Raw genomic sequence first — 25,299 nt, 5'->3', positions numbered from 1 at the left:
ACTAGTGAAACAAGCTAAATATCTTTTCATTTATCTATTGGTCATTCTAATATTCTCTTCTGTGAATTACTTTTTCCCTTATCATTGACCCATTTCTCTATTATTCTTTTCCTTATTAATTTTTAAATAATTCTTTATAAAATCCAGAGCGCCTGGGTGGCTCAGTCAGTTAAGCATCTGTCTTCAATTCGGGGCATGATTCCAGGGTCCTGAGATTGAGCCCTGCAACAGGCTCCCTGCTCAGTGGGTAGTCTGCTTCTCCCTCCCCCTCTCCCTCTGCCTGTTCCTGCTCTCTTACGCTCATCCTCTCTCTCAAATAAATACATGAAATCTTAAAAAATAATTATTTCTAAAAACATTATACTAAGTCATTTTTGTTTAATGGTCTATGAGTTGCTATTTCCATAATAATACTACATAACAAAACACCTAAAACTCAGTGGCACAAAAGGTTTATTCTCTCTTGTGCATTTTTAGGTGGTTAGGTTGGCTAATCCAAGATGGGCCTGGCTGGGCTTACTCCAAGATACAGTTTTGGAATCTAAATCTGTTGTACATGTTTCTCATCCTTCTTAGACAAGTGAGCTACCAGGAGCATGTTCTTCCCATGGCAACAACAAAAATACAAGAAGGGCAAGTGGAAAAGTACAAACTAAAACTACTTCCCATTTGTCCGACTGACAGGGTAACTCTCTTATCCCTCAAATTGTTCAAGAACTCCAGGGCCCTCTTGACCCCCATGCCTCAGAGACAGAAAATTAGAGAATATGATTCTCAAGTGGGCCCTGTTGAAGGCTGCCAGTGTTCTGCTCCCAGCACACAGTTTACTGATGAAAACTGATCCCCTGAAGTCCAGTGTGACCTTTTTGCCTGCTGCACTCTTGCCTTTGCTGCTACAATTACCGACATTGTCCCCCAGTGGTTCTTCAAGAAAGAACAAGCTTGCTCCCTCAGAGGTATGGCGTGACATCCACACTTACAGCCTCAGTTCACTAAACATGGTCGTTCCGTCAGGAGGGCCTTCTGCCTCCTTCTGCCTCCAATCACTCACAAGCCCAAACAGCTTCTCCCACCAGGTAACGCAGGCCATAAAAAGGATTCTAGCTTAAGGTCTCTGATGTTCTTTCTTATTAGGTTCTTTCTTATCCAGGACCAGTTCAATGCATTAAAAAGTTTCTAGTATAAACACATTGTAAAAGAAAGAAGTCCAGGTCTTCATTCTTTTCCTCTTTGAAGGCCCCCAGACTCTACAAGTTTCTTCCACTCCTCCCAGCCTTTCAGGTGAAGGAAGACTGGAAAGGATAACCTTTATCAAATCAGAAAAAGACTCTCCTACACCAGTACCTGAGAAACCAAAGGATAAGTATCTCACAATGATTTAAAAACACTGGGGGGCACCTTATGGCTGCTACATAAAATACAAAATTTCCAGTTAACTTTGAATTTCAGAGAAATAATGAATAATTTTCCAGCATAAGCATGCCCTATGCAACATTTGGGACATATTTATACTTTAAAAAACTATTGCTTGTTTATCTGAAATTCAAACCTCTGTATCTTGTATTTTGCTAAATCTGGCCATTCTTATTTTCTATATTTCATGAATGGGATAAATTGGGGGGAGGGACAACTAAAACTCCCTTGTACATAAACTTAAAGCAACCACAGAGCCAGGCCCTCATATCCTGACATCCTATCAGAGAACTAAGGCTGACAGAACCAACCAAAACACCAGTTCTCACCCCATTACTGCAAAGAAAGGAGCCGCTTTTTAGATAACCAGGTGTGTTTCCTGGTCACCTCCCAGCAATACATTTCTAAATATACTCTGCTGGAAGATCTTTGTTCCCAGAAATGCAATATGGGATATAAGGAGAGAAAGGAAGAGTACATATATTGTGCCCTGAGATATGAGAGCCCAAAAGGAGGGCAACAGACACAAGAAAAACAATGGCAGAAGGGTATTCTAGAGATTAGGTTTTATGCATCTCTCTTAGAAAAATAAATCCAAATTGCTTTCAATTATTTAGGGTTAAATTCACCCCCCACTTGATCCATATTTGATCCAGTAAAGGATCAAATAATATGAATAAGAGAATAGCTGCCCCAGTGGGTATGTATCCTCTGTAATCCAGAAATATACTGAGATTTAAGAGAGAAGAGATTTAAAATTTAAGAAATTCTGTAATTCAAAGTTGATAGTGATTAAGCTCAAAGAGGATATACATAGCTCACTTATGATAAACACCACAAAATCTCATCTTTTAAAAACAAGCAGACAGAAAAAAATCCAAAATCAAAAGTCTATATAGCATAAGAGTAAGACAATATCTTAAAGATACCAAGGGAAATCATCCTCAACAGAAAATTTAGACTACATCTACACGGTGCTCTCAGTGAAATACCCTAACACACAAATTCTAGGACAGAAGTGACAGAGAGACCAAGTAAAATGAAAAAGAAAACTGAAGTGAGAGGTCAAAATCAAGAGACCTAGCAAAGATTTAAAAAAATTTAAAAATCAGCAAAACCAAAAAAAAAAAAAATTAATTTAAAAGTCACAACTGGAGAAACGACTCTTCTCCTTTATTGGCTGCCTCTCTATCAGCCAATTCCACATCCAAAGAGCAAAAGAACCAAGGAATAGAACTGCTCCCCTGGACTTAATTCTTACCAACAAAGAGAAATATGTGAGTGAAGTAAAAGTGACAGGAACCTTGGGGAAAACTGAACAGATCACCTTAGAGTTCGCAGCAGTCAAGGAAGAAAACACAAGGCAAAGTAAGACAAGTATCTTAGATTATTGAGCAGTTCAGAGAAAATATAAGCATGTTCCAGAGCCAGAGATTCTAAAATGAAAGGTAGGTCAAAAAATAAAGACCACTACAACAATCACATGAGGAAAATATGGGAAAGAACATCCGCAAATATGACTCAAGATGGTGTACAAGGAGCTTTCTAAAGAGCTGAGATCTTCAAAGGACATACAAAAGAAGGAAGAAGGGAATGGGAAGAATGAACACATCAGGGCAGTATTGGCTTTTACTGACTAAACCTAAGATAAGCAAAGCCTTATGAAAAACACTCAAAACAATGTAAAAACTTAAGGTTGCGTTTGAGAAAGAAGGACAAGAAATGTACAACTGCTGGCCCCACTCTCAGGCGGAGTTCATGATACTGACAAACAACAGAGAGGAAGGAAGATTACAATATTTTGCCTTTGCTTTCAACCTGTCTGCCATGGAGAATGCTCTTTACAACAAAAAGATTGTGCCAAGAGTCTTGAGAATAAATTAATGAACAAAAGACAATGAAAGAATATTTAACTGTTTAGATCAATGTCCATTTCCAGGTGTAGTCTATTGCAACAGGGTTTCTCACTCTCAGCACTACTGATACTTTAGGCTGGATAATTCTTTGTTGTGGGGGCTGTCATGTGAGTTGTAGGATGTTTAGCAGCATCCCTGGCCTCTACCCACAAAACACCAATAGCACCAGCCTCCCAGTTGTGAGAATCAAAAATGTCTCCAGACATTGCCAAATGTCCCCTGGGGAGCAAAAGTACCCTGGGTTGAGAACTACTAGATTACAGAGCAGTGAAAAATTTGTACATATCATCACAGAATTATTGTTTGTATCTTTGAGTAATCACGGCATTGAGAACTGATGGATGTTGCCCCATATATTGGAAAGGTAGGCTCTAAAAATTAAAACCTGTAAATTTGATGTTGGTCCCCAAGAAATTTTAACACAGTATCAAAATTTTATTAATTAGAAGATGACAATGATCTAATGATATCTTGGTATCGTTTCATTAAGAGCTACTCATACCAATGAGGTTTAATTTTCTTCTCTTTTTTTATATCATTGCTTAAAAAGGTGTATTAGTTTCATTAAAACTTTTTAAAATCTCTTAGGAAATCTTTCACAAGAAAAATATAAGCTGTCTCATACACTGCTGGTCTCAGTGTGTATTGGTAAAATCTCTATTGAAGGCATTCTGCCAATATGTGTAAAATTTTATATTTGTCTAAAAGACAAAGCAATGCCACTTTTAGGAATCTGAACACATGTATGTGAAGATGCATGTCAAGGATTGCAGTGTTGTTTGTGTTAATCAAAAAGTTAAAACAACCTAAATGTGCATCAGTTAGGGACTTGTTAAATAAATTGTCATATATTCTTACATTGGTATGACTTTAACTGTGACCAAAAGGGTCAGGAAAAGCCTTAGGAGATATACAAAATCCAAATGGATGTCATTTGCCTAGCAGTGGAAAGATACTAAAAAGATTTAACCACCAGCATGGCTCAGGCTCCAACCAGAGTTTAGCCTGGAGAGGAGTCTTAGAAGGCCCCTTTTGTGCCAAATGCTTACCCTTTAATTGATGGGTCTAAGAAAGGTACCAGGCAAGAGGCCAAGTAGAGGAAGACTACTAGTAGTGAGGAGAAGGGATACAAAAGTATTTCATATTTTAACAATTTGTATGGCTTTACTGAGTTATATGAGTCCTCACCAATACACAGCAACATTAAAATATTCCAGTATAGTGTGGGGCAATAAATTGGTTAAATTCAAACAAGCAGCAGCTATAATAAAGAGTGAAATAAATGTATGTGTCCTGATACAGAATGATACATTAATTTTTTTTTTTAATTTGCACCTGAAACTGGTAGCAGTTTTTGGGGTCAGGACAGGAGGAAAATTTATTTTCATCGTACAACCCTTCGTGGCAGATGTAATAGGTGTGCAAACAACCCTTCCAGCTCTGGCCCAGCTTCACGCCTCTAGATTTCAAAAACTAAATACAGCTTGGGTGAGATTATAAAAGGTTGCAGGCATCAGATAACTTCTGGGAAAACTGTGAGGGGAGCTTCTAGTGTCCAGCCCAAGAATCCAGAATGAGGGAAGCTAACACATCTCCAGGACTGTCTCTCAGATACAGCTGGACATTTTCCCGCCACATCGTCTTTGGCTGTTTCCCGGAGTCTCCTGGAGTCTATGAAAAATCTAATGTCATTTATGAAACTCTGTAGACTGGTGGTTGCAATAAAGAACTGTAGCCAAAGCACCCTTTGTTAAAATTAAAAATGAAAATAGATGTGCAAATATAACTTATTCAGTTTAAAAGTTCATTTTTATAAAACAACAAGAACAACAAATTTTAAGCATGCAAGCTGGACAGTGGTACAATTCTGACCTGAACACATCTGGCCAAAGAACCAAATCCAATATAGCCAGCCTAGAGATCTGGGTCTTAAAAGCCCATCTGCATGTAGCTGTGTCCCAACCACCAGATAAAATATTATACAAAAACTCATCTAGAAATTAACATTATGTGATCATATCTAGGAAAATCCTAATGGGGCAGAAAAGAGGCAAAGAAGGATTAATCCTTCCAGGTATTAAAACATGTCATAAAATGAAGTTATTTAGAAAGTAGGGATTGGAGGGCACCTGCATGGCTCAGTTAGCGTTAAGGGTCTGCCTTTGGCTCAAGTCACATGGTCCCAGGAATCTGGGATAGAGTCCTGCATTGGCTCTCTGCTCAGCGGGGTGTCGGCTTTTCCCTCTCCCTCTGACCCTCCCAGTCATGCGCTCACACACACTCGCTCACTCTTTCTCTCTCAAATAAATAAAATCTTTAAAAAAAAAAGTATGGATTGGATTAAAAATGAGAATGTGCTAGGGTGAGTGCTGTGAATTGTGTAAGACTGATGTATCACAGGCCTGCACCCCTGAAACAAAAAATACATTATATGTTAATAAAAATAAATAAATGAGTAAACAAATAAATAAAAATTAGATACAAATATTACTGCAACAGAAGAGAGAGTTGGGAAACAGACTAAATATAAATTTAGCTTATGATAAAGATGACATTTTAAATCGGCAGGAAAAAGAGTTATTCTTAAATAAATCATACTGGCTCAAATGAATAAACATTTGGATGAAAAATTAACATAAAACTGACTCCCAGGGGCGCCTGGGTGGCTCAGTGGGTTAAAGCCTCTGCCTTCAGCTCAGGTCACGATCCCAGGGTCCTGGGATCAAGCCCCGCATCAGGCTCTCTGCTCAGCAGGGAGCCTGCTTCCCCCTCTCTCTCTGCCTGCCTCTCTGCCTCCTTGTGATCTCTGTCTGTCAAATAAATAAATAAATCTTTAAAAAAAAAAAAAAAAAACTGACTCCCAGCCTCACTCCTTTGCTCAAAATCAACTCCAGATGTAGCAAAGACTAAAATTCTGAAAGTATAAGTGAAATTATCTATAACACATTTTTGCATACTATTTGAAGCAAAAAGTCATTTAAAGGAAATACAAAACCCAGGAGTCATAAAAAAGAAGTTTAAAATTTTGAGTACAAAAATATTTTATTTTCTGCATTATTTAAAAATAAAACATAGAAGTCAAAAACTAAACAACAAATTGGGGGAAAATACTTACAACATAGTAAAAAGACAAAAAATTAATGTGTTTAATTTACCATGGAGAAAGAAAAAGAAAAAATGGACAAAGAATATAAAAAGGCAATTTATGTAAAAAGAAATTTTAAAATGGGCTAAATAATTATTTAAAAATTGCTCAACCTTCCTCATAACTAGTTAAATGCAAATCCAAAGAACAAGGTATATCACTTTTACCTATCAGACTGTCAAAAGTGAAATTTTTGAAGGAGTATCATCAGCACTGGTTAGCATTGGGCACATAAGCTCTTAGCATACAGCTAGTGGGGATGTAAACTGATACAAATTTCTTGAAGAGATATATGAAAATAGCTGTCAAATTTTATATTCTGCATACTCTTAACCCTCTGATTTTTCCAATTAAAGATAATACTTAAATTTTAAAGTGAGCATTTCCAAACTTGTGCACCCACTCTAGAAAGCAGTATCGAGGTTCCTCAAAAAGTTAAATATAGAACTACCCTACCCCAGGATTTGCACTACTAGGTATTTACCCAAAGGATACAAAAATACAGATTCAAAGGGGTACATGCACCCCGATGTTTATAGCAGCATTATCAGCAGTAGCCAAACTATGGAAAGAGCCCAAGTGCCCATCGACTGATGAATGGATAAAGAAGAAGTGGTGTGTGTATACATACACACACACACAATATTAATCAGTCATCAAAAAGAATGGTATCTAGCCATGTGCAACAACATGTATTACGCTACGTGAAATGTATTACGCTAAGTGAAATAGGTCAGTCAGAAAAAGACAAACGCCATATGATTTCATTCATATGTGGAATTTAAGAAACAAAACAAATGAACATATGGGAAGGTGTAAAAAAGAGACAGAGAGGAAGCAAACCGTAAGAGACTCCTAACAGCAGAGAACAAAGTGAGGGTGGATGGAGGGAAGTGGGCAGGGACGGGCTAGATGGGTAATGGGTATTAAAGAGGGTACTTGTTGGGTGCATCTGCCTTCAGCTCAGGTCATGATCCCAGGGACCTGGGATCAAGCCCTACATTGGGCTCCCTGCAGGAAGCCTGCTTCTCCCTCTCCCCCTGCTGCTCCCCTACTTGTGCTCACTCTCTCTCTCTATCAAATAAGTAAATAATTTTTTTTTCAAAAAAGGAGGGCATGTGTTATAAGGTACTAGATATTGTATGTAAGTGATGAATCACTGAATTCTACTCCTGAAACTATTATACTTTATGTTAACTAACTAGAACTTAAATAAAAATTTTAAAATAAATAGTAAAGCATTTCTTTAGACCCAGTAATTCTACTTCCAAGAGATTATCCTAAATATACACTCATAAAAGTACATCAAGGTATAAGAACAATGGGCGCCTGGTTGGCTCAGTGGGTTAAGCGGCTGCCTTCGGCTCAGGTCATGATCTCAGGGTCCTGGGATCAAGTCCTGCATCAGGCTCCCTGCTGAGCAGAGAACTTGCTTCCTCCCCTCTCTCTCTCTGCCTGCCTCTCTGCCTACTTGTGATCTCTCTCTGTCAAATAAATAAATAAAAATCTTTAAAAAAAAAAAAAAGATATAAGAACAAGGATATTCCACACAACATAGCAACACGAAAAAACAAAAACTACTAAAAACAACATCTATCAATACACAATGGACTAAATGAATTATGCTACATCCATATAAAATACTATGAGGTTGAAAAGAATGAGACAGGTCTACATGAATTACTATGCATCTGTATTAACTAAATAGAACTGCCCTAAGTGGGGGGAAAGGGCAGGTCAATATGTACAACATTATGCCTTTTTATCTTGACCTAAATTGGGATTCTGTAAACCAGCAAGAAGAGCATAATGTATGGATATTGCATAGGCAACCAACAGTGCCCATCACAGGTTATTTGATTCTGAGAACTAGTATTCCTTTGTTTCCTCATGCTAGAGAAAAAAGAATTGCTGGGTCTAATCGAAAAGTGAATCAATCTTGTAAACCCCCATGGAAATATGACCTATGACCCCCAGCCCTAGAATAAGACGGACACTAATACCTCTCCTGGAGAATCACTGAGAAATTGGTTTTATTTCCTACTCTCCCTTCATCCCCAGCCACAAACAAACACACGTTAGAGGTCAGAGCCTTTATTGGATTCAGGAGTATCTATCCCTAGCACTAAGAATAATGTCTGCTACTCAAGTCATCTAAAATGAGTGAGTTAATTACTTCCAAAGCCAATATCAGAGAAGACTCCACATAGTACTTTCAGCAACCCTGCCTCAATCACTCTGAGGGTTCTCAGTGAACTAACCCAGGGCCACTTTGCATTAATACCAGAAACCTTATCAATTGAGACCTGGTAATTCATTTATCATCTATTTAATTGTACACCTCCATCCCAATTCTTTATGCCAAATGCATAGACTGAGGAGACAAATGTTGTACAGTGTAATTTAAGCAATGCTACTCAAAGCACAAGTCTGCAATGATATAAGGAGCTTTCAAGAATGTAAATGAATGACTATTTCCTTCATCTAAAAAGTCTTGCTACAAAGTCAAAGAGCATAGATTACTTACATTCCATTAGAAACTTCTCCTTTCATGGACCAGTAACAGACTGAGAACTGATGATCATATGTTGAATACAGCTAATGTAGAGCTGAAATGCTTGAGTTCCACTAAATGAGGAACTTTCCTTGCACTCAACATTGCCTTCTCCATCAAATCTATTTCCCCACTGATGGAGGGACCTGAAGCAGCCCAAGTATATTGGCTGGGAGAATGAAGACGGGAAAAAGAGGTCCAGGAGGGAGGAGGGGGTGCCAAATAAATTTGACCTAAATTACAATTTGGCACATAGGAATTCAAAACAATTTCTCAAACCATGGAAGCTAGTGATTAAATTGGTAGCAGATTAAATTGGCTGTGTCCCAGGCACCAATAACATTGTTAAAAACAGTAATTAAGTATGGGAAAATCATGTGCAATAGCTAATAGTCCTGTTCACTTTCAAAAATTCTGTAATCTCAAGTATCTGTCACTTTCCATTAGATCTGCAACTTGACTAAACTCAGGAGTTCTGCCCCACGGTACCATATCACTTAAAATCTAGTATCTGAACAAAAATCTGAAAATCACACTTTTTGAATCTCTAGACTAACATTTCCAAGAGCCAACGATCCATAAGCAAACACTATTTTCTAAGTCTTCATTACAAAGTACCTAAATTTCTCTTCAGGCAAGACTGAACTGCCAACTTCTCAAATCTTAATCCCTTCTATCCCAAAGCAAGAGTAACAACACACCAACAGAGGTTCATAGGAATTAGAGAAGGAAACTCACATCCTTCCATAGCTTTGGTCTTCCTCTAAATATCACAGAAAAAGAAAACTTCACAATTAAAAAAAAAAACTTTTAATACAGACAAAACATATTCTTTAAGAATTCACAACCCTATACCTCACCTCCCCTCCCACCAAATAATCTCTCTACTCTCTCTAATTTGATTTCTCTGGACAGCCACTCCCTCCAAAAAATCAAATAGTTTTACTGACCTCCAATTCCTTAGCTTTTTATCTTCAGTATAGTCTATTTCTACAACCATAACTCCCAAATTCAACAATAACAAATTAAAACTTCATCTCTTCCCTGACTCCAGCTCTAGAATGCCCTATTCCATTCTCATGTTTCCCTAAGTAGAAAAACCCAGTACTGAATTTCTGCTCTTGTATGTGCCCTCTATTAGTTTTTCTTTCACTGTGCTATCTATACATTTTCTCTAAATACTTCTAATTTCTCCAAACATTTATTGTAACTGAAGTATTTATCCTTAATTCTATTTCTTTGTCACAGCTGGATCATAAAATTCATATAAATCAGAATCATGTATAGATGGTCCTTTAACAGAAGTCATTTATAAATTCTACTGTTCTAAAGTCCAAAACAACATGGTCAATAACAGTATCTGTTGGTTTCAGACAGAACTGAAGCATTTTCCTCACATGTAGCTTTGTTGATATCTGTAAAGTTGGTAAATTGAAATTCTGTAAACAGGGGATTCTGTCCTTCCAAACACTTAGTATATTGCAATCTACATACCTGATAACGATTTTACATATCAGAGACATTCAATAAATTTATCATTTGGTAGACAAAGAATTTTACAATGACTTAAAAACAGTAAAAAACCATCTTCTTAAAAATCACAACCTTTGTATTCAACTCAAATGCCCTTTAATCTGAGTTCACATTTAAGAATATAGCTTGAAGAATCAGACCACTAAATACAGAGAACAAACTGATGGTTGCTGGGGCAGGTTGGGGGAAAATGGGCAAAAGGAGTAAGAGATACAGGCTTCCATTTATGAAATGAGTAAGTCATGGAATAAAAGGCACAGCACAGGGAATATAATAGATGATATAATAGCATGGTATTTTGACAACAACTAGACTTGTGGTGAGCGTAACATAACATATAGAAATGTTGAATCACTATGTTGTACGCCCAAAACTCATGTAACATTGTGTGTCAACTATACTTAAATAAAATTTTAAAAAAATCAAATACAGCTTAAAGAAATGATCTTTAAAATAAATACACATACATGGGGCGCCTGGGTGGCTCAGTGGGTTAAAGCCTCTGCCTTCGGCTCAGGTCATGATCCCCGGGTCCTGGGATCGAGCCCCACATCGGGCTCTCTGCTCAGCAGGGAGCCTGCTTCCTCCTCTCTCACTGTCTGCCTCTCTGCCTACTTGTGATCTCTGTCTGTCAAATAAATAAATAAAAATCTAAAAATAAATAAATAAAAATTTAAAAAATAAAATAAAATAAATACACACACAAAGATATTTACCATAGCACTTGGGTATTCAATGATAACTAAAAAATTATATCCATTAACTTGGAAAAATGTTACACAGCAATTTAAAATAACATCTATATAAAATAGGGAATATACATGGAAAATGTTTTGGTATAATATTAAGTACAAAAGCAAGGTCCCAAATTTTATCTACAGTACTACTGCAATTCATTTTAAAGCCATGTAGAGAAAAAAGACTAAAAGGAAATACATCAATGAGATTACAGGCAATTTTTTTTCTGTACTTTCAAAATTCCTATAATTCCTAGAGTTCCTCCAATTTTCCACGCTCATATTATTTTTATGATGAAAAAAAAATAAGTTTTCCTATAAAATCCCAAAATTTTACTCAAAAAAGAAGGAAGATACAAACTATCTGTTGGAGGGTAACAAAAAAGCTATGTCTATACGGTCTGTATTTTGGGTGTATCCATTTAATAAATTTGCTACTACTGAGCATTTGCTAATACTTTGCTAATTACCTTTGCTAATACTGAGGTCATTTTTTATAGTGGATACTGAAATTTTAATAGCACATCCAAATATGCCATTCAAATTTAACTGTTAATAATCCACATCCCCAAATCATAACTATTCTCATAGGTTAAGCTTTCGTTCTGTCTAAATAATGAAACAAACCCAGAAGCCGAGCTAATCTGAAATCTTGTTTTTCGTACTTGTATGTTCTGAGCACATCACTGGATTTCATGTATCTTCAAAGACACTGTAACAGGCTTTCTTAGTGTCGTATAACCGTGACTCAAAACCTGCACAATCAATGACTTTCCTGATGCCTAAACAATCTCTTCTGGTTTCTATTTGAACTTATTCTTTCTAGTTCTATCCTCAGCACAACTGAAAGCAACTATCCAACCACTAAGACTCCATCAAACAGTGACCTTTTCTTTACATTATTGATGATTACATCCTACACAATGTGATTTTTATTTGATTATAAATGGTGGTGAAACAGTTCTGAGAGAACTCAACCTCTTAATGCTACTGCCCATTATAAAACAAGTACATGAGACAAATATTAAATTCAGGAATTACTGTTTTGCCACAGTCTCATTTGAAAAATCTTCCATTTACTGTGAACAAGCTTCCGGTTGAAAGTAAAAATCCCTTCAAAGATTTTCTATCTTTGCTTCCTACTGCCCCAGCCCCATGCCAAAGCACAAGCATCCAGGCCATATCTTATCTTTTCCTACACAGTACTGCAATCGGCTTTTTATAGCCAGAAACTCTCTGAATGCAAAGCACGACCTTGGCTACTAGCTTCCCCTGGCACTAGTTTGAAAGTTATTTATAACTTTAAAATTAGCATGAAAGCCTACATTTCTCATCATAACTACTCAAAACATTCCCATTTTATATAACAATGTAATGTACTTTAATCAGAAGGAAACCCCACATTTTAAGCCTACAATATATAACTAAGGCAGAGCAATTCAACGAAGAAACAAGAACATACTGAAGTCCAGCTCTTCTCTTTACGAACTTGACTCTTACCTTTCTGTTGCTTTCTATAAAGTAAATGTTTAAAAAAAAAAAAAAATCGGCTCTTGTAGGGAATTTTCCAAAAAAGAGTTTTGGGGGGGTGGATAAAAAGAAGAAGACAGCTTCTTAGTCAGAGTTACAGAGTACCAAATTAAGAGGCAGTGGCAGTGGGGCAGTCACTTTAGCTGAGCGTCATTCACCCAGGATAAGAAAGAAAGGGGAGGTTACAAACCCGGGTGGGTGGTATCTAATCCTGAACTGCTAGTCACTGACCTCACTGACAACTTGTTACTGAAAATACTTCGTTGAAAAAGGCCAGACACATACTTTGCCTAGAGATCTACAAACATAGCTGTCAGGAAGCTCTGAATAAGTTAGATTTGCATTTCTCTAGTCCCTTTCCAAAATAAGGACCTCTTTACATCTAATTAAAGCTGATGGCTAGAATTATGGAGAGTGAAAAAAAAATGATAAAGCAGGAATAACGGGAGTCCAGGAAATCCACACATCAAAAGATCAATTATGTAAAATTCAGTGTCTTCAATACCATAGGATGATGTGTCACATCTGAGATAGTGGTTTTCTTCTGAAATCTTGCCTGTTGCAAGATACACCTGCCCCAGGTATCACACTAAAACCACATAATTATTAGTAAGGTGTGTACAGTGAAGATTTACCAAATGCTCCATAGGTGAAACCATTGTTAAAGTTACCAAAAAAGTCTTCTCCAACAAAATTTCTTATTTCTGTGGCTATTCTTTTTATAGTTCCTCTTCCCTTTTTTTTATATCCTTTTCCTCAAACCCTATCATTCACCAGAACAAATCTCACTTGTGCTTTATCATTTCATCAGTTCCTTGACTCCTCACCTGAACTTACACATTTCCTTCACATTACCACTTCTGCAACTTTCTTCCAACAGCTTCTAAAACAACAGGTGGTAACTGTCCCTTAAAAAAGAACTACTCCATTGTATGTTAACTATACTGGAATTGAAACTTTTCTAATTATATACTTAATAAATAAATAAAAGAACTACTCATTTGAGTTTAAGCATTCTTATTCTTAAAAAGCTGAATTCAAAATAAAAAGAAATTAAAAATAATTAAAAATAAAAATAAAAAGGAAGCATTTGTGTATTAGCTCCACAGGCACTCTTAGAACAAGTATTAGGGAAACGACAGAAAAGGCTGGGTCTGGGGACTGTCAGAGAGAATCAACAATGAAAGGGGCTTAATTTTATATGATTCCTAGAAAAATTTGCAAATAACTGTATTTTTATGTAGCTTCCTTTAAATTGTACGTAATTGGCATTACATTTATCTAAAGATTCTTAGTTGCTAACATACTGTCCTCCCAAATTTTTTTTTTTAAAGCAGCTTTTTTCCCCCTGGAGAATCTAGGAATAGCCTCTTTTCACACTGAAAACAAAGAGTAAGTTTTATGTCTCCCAATCCATCTTTTCTTGAATAAAGAATTCACTTGACACTTGCAAAATAGAAGTTTTTGTTTTAGAGCTTTAATAATGAATGTTTTCCAAACCCAGACTGTTGAACTGAACCCAAGATAAAATATCCACATTCTATTATAAGTCACTCTGCCCCCACTGTAAAACCACAAATAAGTTACTTACCTGCTCTGAACTTCTCTTTTCCATCTGCAAAATGAAAATGAAAACCCCTATTCTTTCTGTATTCAGGGGATAGGTGAATTAAATGGATAAAATCTGAAGTGTTTCAAATTATATTAAACTTCTCATAGATAAAATACAGATGCAATTACAGTATTTGGTGTTATCAAAACAATTAAATATCTGAGATGTAATTCTAAAGAGCCCTATTTTGTTTTGTTTTGTTTTGTTTTAATTGCCTCATAAAAATGTAACCTCCCAGTTTTTTTTTTTCTCAGTTGAAGTATTTCCCACTCTGGCCACAAGAGGTCCTTGTCCTAGCAATTCAAATCGTGTCAGATTTGATAGGCAGAGGCCCCACAATCCCTATATTTATATCAGTTGGCTGAGAAAAAATACAGATCACCTATGTCAAGTTTCCATAGCTAACTATAGGACAGCAGACAAAACCGGAGAAAACCGGCTTTCTCTGGGTGATCACTGAAGCATGCTGAACACTAAATAGTTCCTGTAAACTACACAGCTACTGCGTTTTGCATCCTGGCCCCCTTCCAGGTTTTCACAGTAATTCCTTCTTGTAATCTTGCCCAGTCTTGTTCAGTATTTATTCTCCTTCCCTATTTACTTGTTTCCTTTCTTTATACTTTTCAAACTTTAAAATTTTGGCTCACATTCCTCTTGCAAGCAAACAAAGGTTAAGGGTAAAGGAGCTGGGAAAAAAAAAAAAAAAAAGGACAAAAGAGACAGAATAAATCACGGCAGTTGTAGCAATCATTCTGAGGTAATCAAAAGTGTGTCTCTGGCCCCAGACAAAGTCACTCAACTACATATACCCAGAAGCTCCTTGATGTGGAGCCCTATGTTAGGAGCTAGCTAGAACATCAGAGGCACAGAAGGGAGGCCTCCAAAAAGAAAATAATTCTATCTCTATCAGCAGCCCCTCTTGGAAAATAAGCCCTCCAGGATACAATCAGTTCTTCAACCAGAATAGAATACCTTTTCTTCTTTTCATTAAAATACCTTAAAGAATGAATGTAGCTTTTGCATGAACCATGAGTCCATTTTATTCTATATATGATACCTCAAAATGTTTCAGGCAATTGCAGGTTGGGGCTTCAAAAAAACATGTGATTTTCTTAACACCTATAACACCTTTTTAAGAAGAGATTTAAAGTTAAGGATAATTTTTCTGTTGTAAATAAAATTATCTTATACCAAAAATATGTGATAAATAGCACTGGCACTTTGTTGGATGTTTCAGATGAAACTAAATGAATCTGCTCCTATTTCAAAGGTCTTATATGCTGCAGCAAAAAAGATGTTCCCCAACTCTCCCTGCCCACCCATCCTGTAATTACCTACTAACCAACTCTCCTATCTCACAAACAAAAAAAATAAAATAAAATAAAAAAAACCAGGAGCCCCCTGGGAAGAAATCCCATGCCTTCTCATCATCAAGTCTACAAAAGCACCAGCACTGAGTCCCAGTGTCTCCAGCTCCTCTCCTATTACAATGAGAGCAGTACCCTTGCTCCTATCAAAGACTAATCTCTCCTCTTCTGCTCTGGATCCCTTCTTCTCCGCCCTTCTCAAGGACTCCACTCCTTCCTTCTCACTTCATGTACCACACTATCACCGTTTCTCTAATGATCAGCACAAAAATGTGCCACAAGACCTCAAACTTTAAAAATATCCAACAAATAAAAGTATTAGCTTCACCCTACAGCTCCTCCTACTTTCTGCTGCCTTCATCACAATACTTCCTAAATAAGCTGCTTGCCCTTCTTACATTTTCACCTGTCATTCACTCCATAACCCATTTCTGTTTCCTTCTCTACTTGCCCTTCTTACATTTTCACCTGTCATTCACTCCATAACCCATTTCTGTTTCCTTCTCTACCATGAGGGCCATTTTTAAGTCTACCACCAACACCTGTGTGGCCAAATCATATTGTCGCCTCAGGGTTATCTGATCCAATCCCACAGTTTGTTTTGGTTTTTTTTTGGGTTTTTTTTGTTTTTTTTAAAGATATTATTTATTTATTTGACAGACAGATCACAAGTAGGCAGAGAGGCAGGCAGAGAGAGACAGGAGGAGGAAGCAGGCTCCCTGCTGAGCAGAGAGCCCGATGCGGGACTCGATCCCAGGACTCTGAGATCATGACCTGAGCCGAAGGCAGTGGCTTAACCCACTGAGCCACCCAGGCGCCCCCCAATCCCACAGTTTTAAAGAAGATCTGTAATAAGATGTCAAGTGGGATTTCTCCTATTGTGCAAAATTGGCAACCAAACTCAAAATAAAAAAAATTAAGCCATCTATGTTATATTGCATGCAATATAACATGCAAATTTCCAGTATTTGAAGAGAGACACCTCATTCAGGGCTCACTAAGAAGCAGTTAGAAGTTATAGGCTCTTCCCCTCCTGTTTCCTCTCCTAGCCCTAACACTATAGAAAAAGTCAGGGGACTTGAAAAATTAGAGGAACAAGGCCAACTAAATCTTTCCTCTTAAAGATACCAGAACAGAAGTGGTGAAAAAAATCAGTCTTGCCCTTTCCCATTGCCAAGTCCTTGGAGAAGACATCTGGTCAATGCTGAAGGAAAAAGAGAAGATTTAAACTGGAATAAAGTGCAAGTTTTAAACTGGACTAAGCCATCTTTAAAGCACTGCACTAACGGCAGGGAAATTATGGCACCTACCAGTATGTCATTCAAGAATGAGAAAGGGAGATGCAACAGAGCAAAAGGACAGGCAGAGACTGGAGAAGGCATATTAGTGCACCAGATACACCACTCCTACATCCATACGTTAACAAATTCCAAACTTGTGTCCCCAGCTGGACCTCTCTCAGGAGCCCCAGAGCATCCAATTGCCTTCCCCATCTGGATACCTAATAGACATTTCAAACTTATTCTATCCCAAAAAAGATGTCTTGATTACGCCTCTCAAATCTACTAACATATCCTAGTAACTGGTTTCATCGCCTAAATGCTTTAAACCAAAACCTAGGAATCATCCTTCAACCCTTTTTTTCCCCTCACAGTCATCAAAAATCCCCACTAATCCTACTTCCAAAAGTGATCTTTAATATATCCGCTTCTCCCCATCTCCTCTTTCGCAGCTAAATTGAGGCATCTGTAAACTAGTCTCCACAAAGCATCTAAATGATCTTTCAGAACAGAGCTCAGCTCATGTTATGCTCCTCCTTAATATCATCCAATGCCTTATTACTAGTTAAAAAAAGAAGGGGGGGGGGACACCTGGGTGGCTCAGTGGGTTAAGACCTCTGCCTTCAGCTCAGGTCATGATCTCAGGGTTCTGGGATCATGTCCTGCATCAGGTTGTCTGCTTGGCAGGGAGCCTGCTTCCTCCTCTCTCTCTCTCTGCCTGCCTCTCTGCCTACTTGTGATCTCTCTCTGTCAAATAAATAAAATTTTTTTAAAAAGAAAAAGAAAAAGAAAGAAAGAAAATCCAAGTTCTTTAACAAATCTACAAAGCCTTCTGTGATCTGGCTCCTATCAACAACCTCTTCTACTTTGACTCACAGCACCCTCGCCCCTAGTTCATGGACTTCAGTTCCATTTTCTACTCAGAAAACACCCAAGTTTATGCTCCTTAGGAATGTTGCACTTACTCCTCCTCTGTCTGAAATCATTTCTTTCCAGCTATTTATATGTCTGGCTCCTTTTCATGCAGGTATTGCCTGATTACCTTATCTCACTGCCCCCTCTCACTTATCTGATTACCTTATCTCACTGCCCCCAAAACCTTGAGCATGTATTCATTAGTTTACTTACACTGTCTTCACCAGGGGAATGAAATCTAAGGGCAGTGGCAAGTCCATTACAGTATGGCATATTTAAATTAACTTAAATACAAAGTGATGCATCAATATCTATGAGATTTCAAAGGAGGGAAAGATATCTCTAGGAGAAGAGGATAATCCAGGAAATTTTCCTGGAGGGAGTTATATTTGCCTGGATTCAGATATAAAAGATACCAGAAAACGAAGAGAACAGTGTCTTACTAGTTTTATTTATCGAATGTCCCTCAAATCCACTGTATCTCCATCTTCACAGCTACTACCTTGACCTGACACAAAAGAGTTATGTCTTGTATGTTATCTTTGTATATTTACCACCAAATTTCTTCTTCACCCTCTCTTTCACTTTATGTAAAACTCAAATACAGCATTTAAACGTTAGTAGGGTGTACTTAGAGTTAAAATTAAAAATCTCAATTTAACTAGTTCATCACTACTGAAATTGACACATTAACTTTATTTCCTTGGTGATAACAGAGAGGCAAAAACAAATGTTCTTCTCATTAATTTTTCTCATTTAATTTTCTCAGAGTGCCATGTCTCAATTTTGACAGGCCATCTTGCTGTTAGTCAATAACCTTAACAAGCACAGTAATTACAGTCAATCACGTCTGTTTTAGTTCATTGATTACTTTGTTATTTCTTTTTCAACTTGTTAATGAAAATTCCCAGCACAGACCTTCTTGGTGACATTTCTTTTATTAATTAAGCACACTATCACTCCCTTGAATATATTAATCAACCAAAGGATCTAGTATTGATGGTTCTAAAAACCTGCTCTTGCAGCTTTGAAAATCACAATCATTTTCAGACATACAGGACATCTAGAAAACTTTTTGTTTCAAACTGTTTAAACAAAAGATGTAATTATTGATCAAATTATGTAATACGATATGTATTTAAACATACATTTTACTTGATACAGCTTTCTTTTTATTCATCTGTTTCAGAAGGAGCAGGGCTTAATCTCAGGACCCCAAGATCATGACCTGAGCTGAAACCAAGAATTGGACACTTAGCTTACTGAGCCACCCAGATGCCCCACTGATACAACTTCTAAAATGGTATAGAAACTGTCTTATTTTTCTGAATGTAACCTCAAGAGCTAGTAGTAAATAATATAAATAAAAAGTAATGTAGCACCTTAGCCTAGAGGTACTCATTGAGGGATACAGTAAGACTGATATCATTTAAAAGGTAGAATCACGTTTGGCCTTCAAAGAGTACCAGGTTAAATTTTCCTTTGAGACAAATTGTCTCTTTGTTCTAAGAAAACCAATATGGTAAATTTTCTAGTTGTGCAAATGCACAAAAGCCAAGTCTCACCTAAATATGAAGAAGAAAATATGAAGAAGAAAATGGTGTTTTACACAAAGAAATTCAGTGAGGTATGTCTCTACAGATTTTTATTGCTTCTCAAAAAGAAGAGTTTCTTTTTCCTGGTTGAATCTATATGATTCTCAAGCCCATCAGAACTGACACCCTCTTTATAAGTATTTCCCAATGTCCTTTTTTAATATCCTAAAATGAATTTCATAGTTACTAACTACACATTATCTAACTGAATCTTTAAAAACACACTTTATATAAAAATGTAAGTTATATACAGTTATATATATTTACATAAATTGTATATTTGTATTTCATTACACAAATGCTCAGGCACACTCATACTGGAACACATAATGAAAGTCACGTTTCCTGTTAAGCATAAAATCAATGTGAATGTGATAGCTACAAATGTAAATTGATAAGGATGTGTTGTGTTGGTAATTCAAATGTCTACAGCTGCTTTGCAACAGAGACAAGATTCTTCCTAAATGGTGAACAACCCCTCATATAATACAAAACAAAACAAGAACAATCTTCCTTTCATATACCCGAGTGCGATCTTCCTTAGATATACTCAAGTGCATTCCTAGAAAAATCAGTATATATTAAAGCTATGCAAAAAAACACTTAGCGTTTTTAAGTTTTTAAGTTTTAAGCACAGTTAAGTTCTAGGCTTAGAAAATTATAAACAGAATCTATACGAATGTCCAGTGGGATATCTGAAATCTGCTTGGGATGTGTGACAATTCATTATAGAGGGGAGTTTCACACATTGCAAAACACACGTAAGCTTCTTTAGCTCAAGACAATTAAATGCTAGATGTGTCTGTACTACTGTGACAACAAAAACTGCCTGCCCCAGGGTGAAGCAGAAGAGGCAGGGACTTGAGAATCACTGCTCTAAACACTGCATGTTTACAAGAGCCCCGAGGCTGAAATGAAGATAGACAAGAGGAGGGACTGACCTAGAAAGGAAAATACATTCTTTAAAAAGTCCTGACTAAAATGGCATAGCACAACCTACAATGGACTACCATAGTCCCAAACATGGTTTAAAAAACTAATAATAACTGGGAACCTGGGTTGGCTCGGTGGGTTAAACCGCTGCCTTCGGCTCAGGTCATGATCTCAGGGTCCTGGGATCAAGTCCCGCATCGGGCTCTCTGCTCAGCAGGGAGCCTGCTTCCTCCTCTCTCTCTGCCTGCCTCTCTGCCTACTTGTGATCTCTGTCTGTCAAATAAATAAATAAAATCTTTAAAAAACTAATAATAATTAAAATTTCCAGAAAACGTTTTAAAGACAGTTATGGTAAGTGTCTGGGGGAGAGGAGAGAATGGGCAGTACCCACAAGACCACACCTTATCCTGTAAGTGAGAGAGTGAGGTTTCTGTGAAAAGAATGGATATTTCCATTGTTATTTATTCTGGGCAAGAAGATGAATGTAGGACAGTGTGAGAAATGGAAAGCTGGGCTTTTAGGTGAAATGGGCAGGGGGAGGGGGTCCCTTTCTCTGTAAAGTCCATGCTTTGGCCGCCTAGACTCCAGATAGAAAGGGAAAGCCAGACAGTAACCCACAATGGAAAGGCAAGCTGACACGTTCATACTAGTAGTAGACAGAAACAAGTCAGAGAGACCCTTTTCAAGGATGCCTTGAAAATGGCTCTGAAATGAACTGACTGAAATGAAATGACTGAAAATGGACCAGGGAATACTGAGTGCGGCCCCGGTAAAAGTGAGTGTGTGAGTGTGTGTGTGTTTATTGTAATTATTGTGTTATCTTTATCCTGCCTCTTTTTGTTAAACTCTGGTTAAAATGCTATGCTGTTGAAAATTAAGAAAAGCCTCTGTTTTCTAATTCAGATGGAATACTGACCTGGAGAACAAGAGCGAAAGCAGCAGTGCAACAGCATGACAACATGTCCAAAACAGAAAACAGTGATGGGCCTCTTCCTAAACCCAACTGAGAGAGCTCTGGGGATGACTCAGATATAGCCAAGAAACAGTAAGGGCTGGTTCCTAGCATTAAGACAATGGGGATTTGGGGCACCAGCCTGGCTCAGTCAGTATAGCATATAACTCTTGATCTCGAGGTTGTGAGTTTGAGCCCCACATTAGATGTAGAGATTACTTAAAAATAAAATCTTTAAAAAAAAAAAAAAAGGCAGAGGAGGGGTGCCAGGATGGCTCAGTTGCTTGGGCATCAGACTCTTGCTTTCAGTTTAGGTCATGATCTCTGGGTGGTGAGATCAAGGTCAGCATCAGGCTCCAAGCTCAGCAGGTAGTGTGCTTGGGGGTGTCTCTGTCTCTGTCTCTCTCTCTTTCTCTCAAATAAATACATAAAACCTTTAAAAGGGGGCACCTGGGTGGCTCAGTGGGTTAAGCTGCTGCCTTTGGCTCAGGTCATGATCTCAGGGTTCTGGGATCAAGTCCCACATTGGGCTCTCTGCTCAGCAGGGAGCCTGCTTCCCTTTCTCTCTCTGCCTGCCTCTGTCTACTGTGATCTCTCTCTGTCAAATAAATAAATAAAATCTTTTTTAAAAAATTAAAAAAGAAGAGATAATAGGGACCTGAGCTATTGAAATCTAGATATTTAAAAGAATATGTGACCTTATTTTATAAAACATGGTGTTGATGTTCAGACATACTGAACAACATATAGTGAAGTCTTTAATATATGGTAATTATAGTTAATCATGTTAACTACTTAGTAAATAGTCTATTAGTTCACGTTGCATTTTAGGCAAGCTCCACCTCAACTTCAGCAATAGGCAAGTGCAAGAAAGAGAAAGGACTGGGGCACCTGGGTGGCTCAATGGGTTAAAGCCTCTGCCTTCGGCTCAGGTCATGATCCCACGGTCCTGGGATTGAGCCCCACATTGGGCTCTCTGCTCCGTGGAGAGCCTGCTTCCTCCTCTCTCTGCCTGCCTCCCTGCCTACTTGTGATCTCTCTAACTCTGTCAAATAAATAAATAAAGTCTTTAAAAAAAAAAAAAAAAAGAAAGAAAGAGAAAGGACCAAGCAACAATATGGAGCCAGGCAAAAATAACACTAGAGGAACTGACCAAATGGTAGGGCTAAACCCCAAAGAGACCTGGATATCAGGCCAACTGAAAAGGCTCAGGGGTTAGGAGGATACAGCAAACTTGTACTTAACTAGGACCAGTTACAATGTCCAAGAACCAAGAATCTGGTAAGTGGGTCACTGCAGCAGAAATCCCCTGACAGCAGTATCTCCATGTTAGGTGGTAGTGATGCCTTATTTCAGGTTGTTCGTTGGAAACTCCTACACATTAGGCAGGGAGTTAAGAGCCCCAGCCAAGTGCACTGGGTGAAAAACCAGTCACCTAGATTGAACAAACATGGTGGAGAGTTAGAAGGAAGGCTGTGACTCAATGGACACACCGATATGGGACTAAAAGTCCAGATTCTATCTACAAACAGATTTATTTGGGAATTGGGATGGGTCTGGTTGATGCCGTAGACTACAAACATTAGTATCTACATAAGTGAAAAAGTTTGAGGTAGGCATTCTTTACATAATGCAGATTCAGCTTTTCTCAAGTAATCCATGCACACACTTATTATGTCTTGAGTTGTAAGAAGATATTTCATATATTCTTAAGAGCAGGTATCTTAACTGACTGCAGCTAGTCAGCTGGATAAGCAGAACCTTTATTATACAGCTCCTGAATATAAATGATCCTTGTTTGGGTGCGCTACGCCTTTCAATAACAAACATAAAAGTTCAGTGTTTTATTATTAGAATTCATGTTATCAAATATATTAACACTTACCATGTACTAACCAGGAATTTTTGTCTCAGAAAATATGCAACAGCAGCTAAGCTTTAGAGATTTTAAGGTACTTATTAAATGACCTAATTAGTAGCACAGATTTGAAAATAAGAAAAATCTCAGTAGCTAAAAAACTAGTCCATGACTTACATACCCTTTCTAATTGTTAACTTTGAATTTAAATAAGTTGAAACTTCTGGGGCACCTGGGTGGCTCAATCAGTTAAGCATCCAACTCCTGGCTTCAACTTAAGTCATGATCTCAGTGCTGTGAGATCAAACCCAGAGTCAGGCTCTGTGCTCGGTGCACAGTCTGCTTGAGATTCTCTGCCTCTGCCCCTGACTCCCGCTCACGCACACTATGTGCATTCTCTCTAAAATAAATAAATAAATAAAATATTCTTTAAATAATTAAGTTAAACCTTCTATTAACAGTATCAATTGTTTCCTCTCATTTATACACTAAATTAATACTTTATCTTGGAAACTAGGACAAACATTAAGAACTAAATTTTTTAAAATTCAGTACCGGGGTTTACATCTAACAGAATTGCACAGGATGTCAGACTATTCACTAGTTTGGGAAATGTTCAGTGAAAAAGAGTGACAAGGAAGGTGAGTAATAAAAGAAGTAATGAGAGAATTCTTTTCTAGTAGGACTAGACCAGTTCTAGTTTTTGTTCCTCTTTTTCTAAAGAAGGTAAGGCAAAGCATGAATCATGTCATGTAGTTTTTGCTATCCGTGCTCTCTGAATTTTTACAGATAACTAAAGGCAATCAAATACACAAATAATTCACAGCTACCAACCTCAAAGGAGGAAATAACATAAGGATGATATCCCAAAAGAAACTGTCAAGGATAAAGAGGTTTAGAGATGTAGCTTTGAGAATACATAGGTATTTTGTCTTTATTCTTTTACCAAATGGAAAGAAACCATAACAAAGACCTATGACTAAGTAGTAGAAGCACTAAAACTTCCAGAAATGTTCTCTCAAAGAAATAAAAAAATAATGAATGCCTAAATTTCATCAAAGTTGTTTTATATCATCCCTTATCCCTTATAAAAACCTATAAAGACATTTTAAAGGATCTGATGGTTTCACAAATTAAGTTTATATTTTCTCAAACTAATATTAAGTATTCCTTAAATGAATTAACTTACTTGTTCATGTTTTTTTAATGTTCGTGAACTTTATTAAAATCCTTTCTATGAAATAAAAATTTTAAAAAATTTAAAAAATACAAAAAAATTAAAAATAAAATAAAATCCTTTCTATGGGTTTCGTACAATACAAAAACACTACATAACCCAGAGTTTTACTTGAGGAAGAAGAAAAAGGAGAGAGCTACTTGACTGGCTCAGTCAGAAGAGCATGTGACTCTTTTTTTTTTTAATTTATTTTTTATTTATTTTCAGCATAACAGTATTCATTATTTTTTTTCACCACACCCAGTGCTCCATGCAATCCCTGCCCTCTATAATACCCACCACCTGGGACTCCAACCTCCCACCACCCCCCGCCCCTTCAAAACCCTCAGATTGTTTTTCAGAGTCCATAGTCTCTCATGATTCACCTCCCCTTCCAATTTCCCCCTTCTCCTCTCCCTTCTCCTCTCTAACTCCCCATGTCCTCCATGCTATTTGTTATGCTCCACAAATAAGTGAAACCATATGATAAATGACTCTCTCTGCTTGACTTATTTCATTCAGCATAATCTCTTTCAGTCCTGTCCATGTTGCTACAAAAGTTGGGTATTCATCCTTTCTGATGGAGGCATAATACTCCATAGTGTATATGGACCACATCTTCCTTATCCATTCGTCTGTTGAAGGGCATCTTGGTTCTTTCCATAGTTTGGCGACCGTGACCATTGCTGCTATAAATATTGGGGTACAGATGGCCCTTCTTTTCACTATATCTGTATCTTTGG

The 25,299-nt window shown here is 37.4% G+C and overlaps 1 protein-coding gene across 1 annotated transcript in view; it reads right to left on the bottom strand.

Moving 5' to 3' along the window:
* The window catches only part of CTNNA3 (catenin alpha 3), a 1,866,967-nt gene extending 1,854,001 nt beyond the window's left edge, over nt 1-12,966 (bottom strand). The window contains exon 1 of the mRNA XM_059170124.1: nt 12,799-12,966. The gene's annotated coding sequence lies outside the window, so the exon portion shown is untranslated. The remainder of the gene's footprint in view (nt 1-12,798) is intronic.
* Nucleotides 12,967-25,299: the final 12,333 nt, after the last annotated feature.

The sequence above is a fragment of the Mustela lutreola genome, chromosome 4, assembly GCF_030435805.1.
Source record: "Mustela lutreola isolate mMusLut2 chromosome 4, mMusLut2.pri, whole genome shotgun sequence".
In the NCBI taxonomy this organism is placed as follows: Eukaryota; Metazoa; Chordata; class Mammalia; order Carnivora; family Mustelidae; genus Mustela; species Mustela lutreola.
Note: the sequence above shows the minus strand (reverse complement) of the source record. Positions and strands in the feature narration are given on the sequence as shown.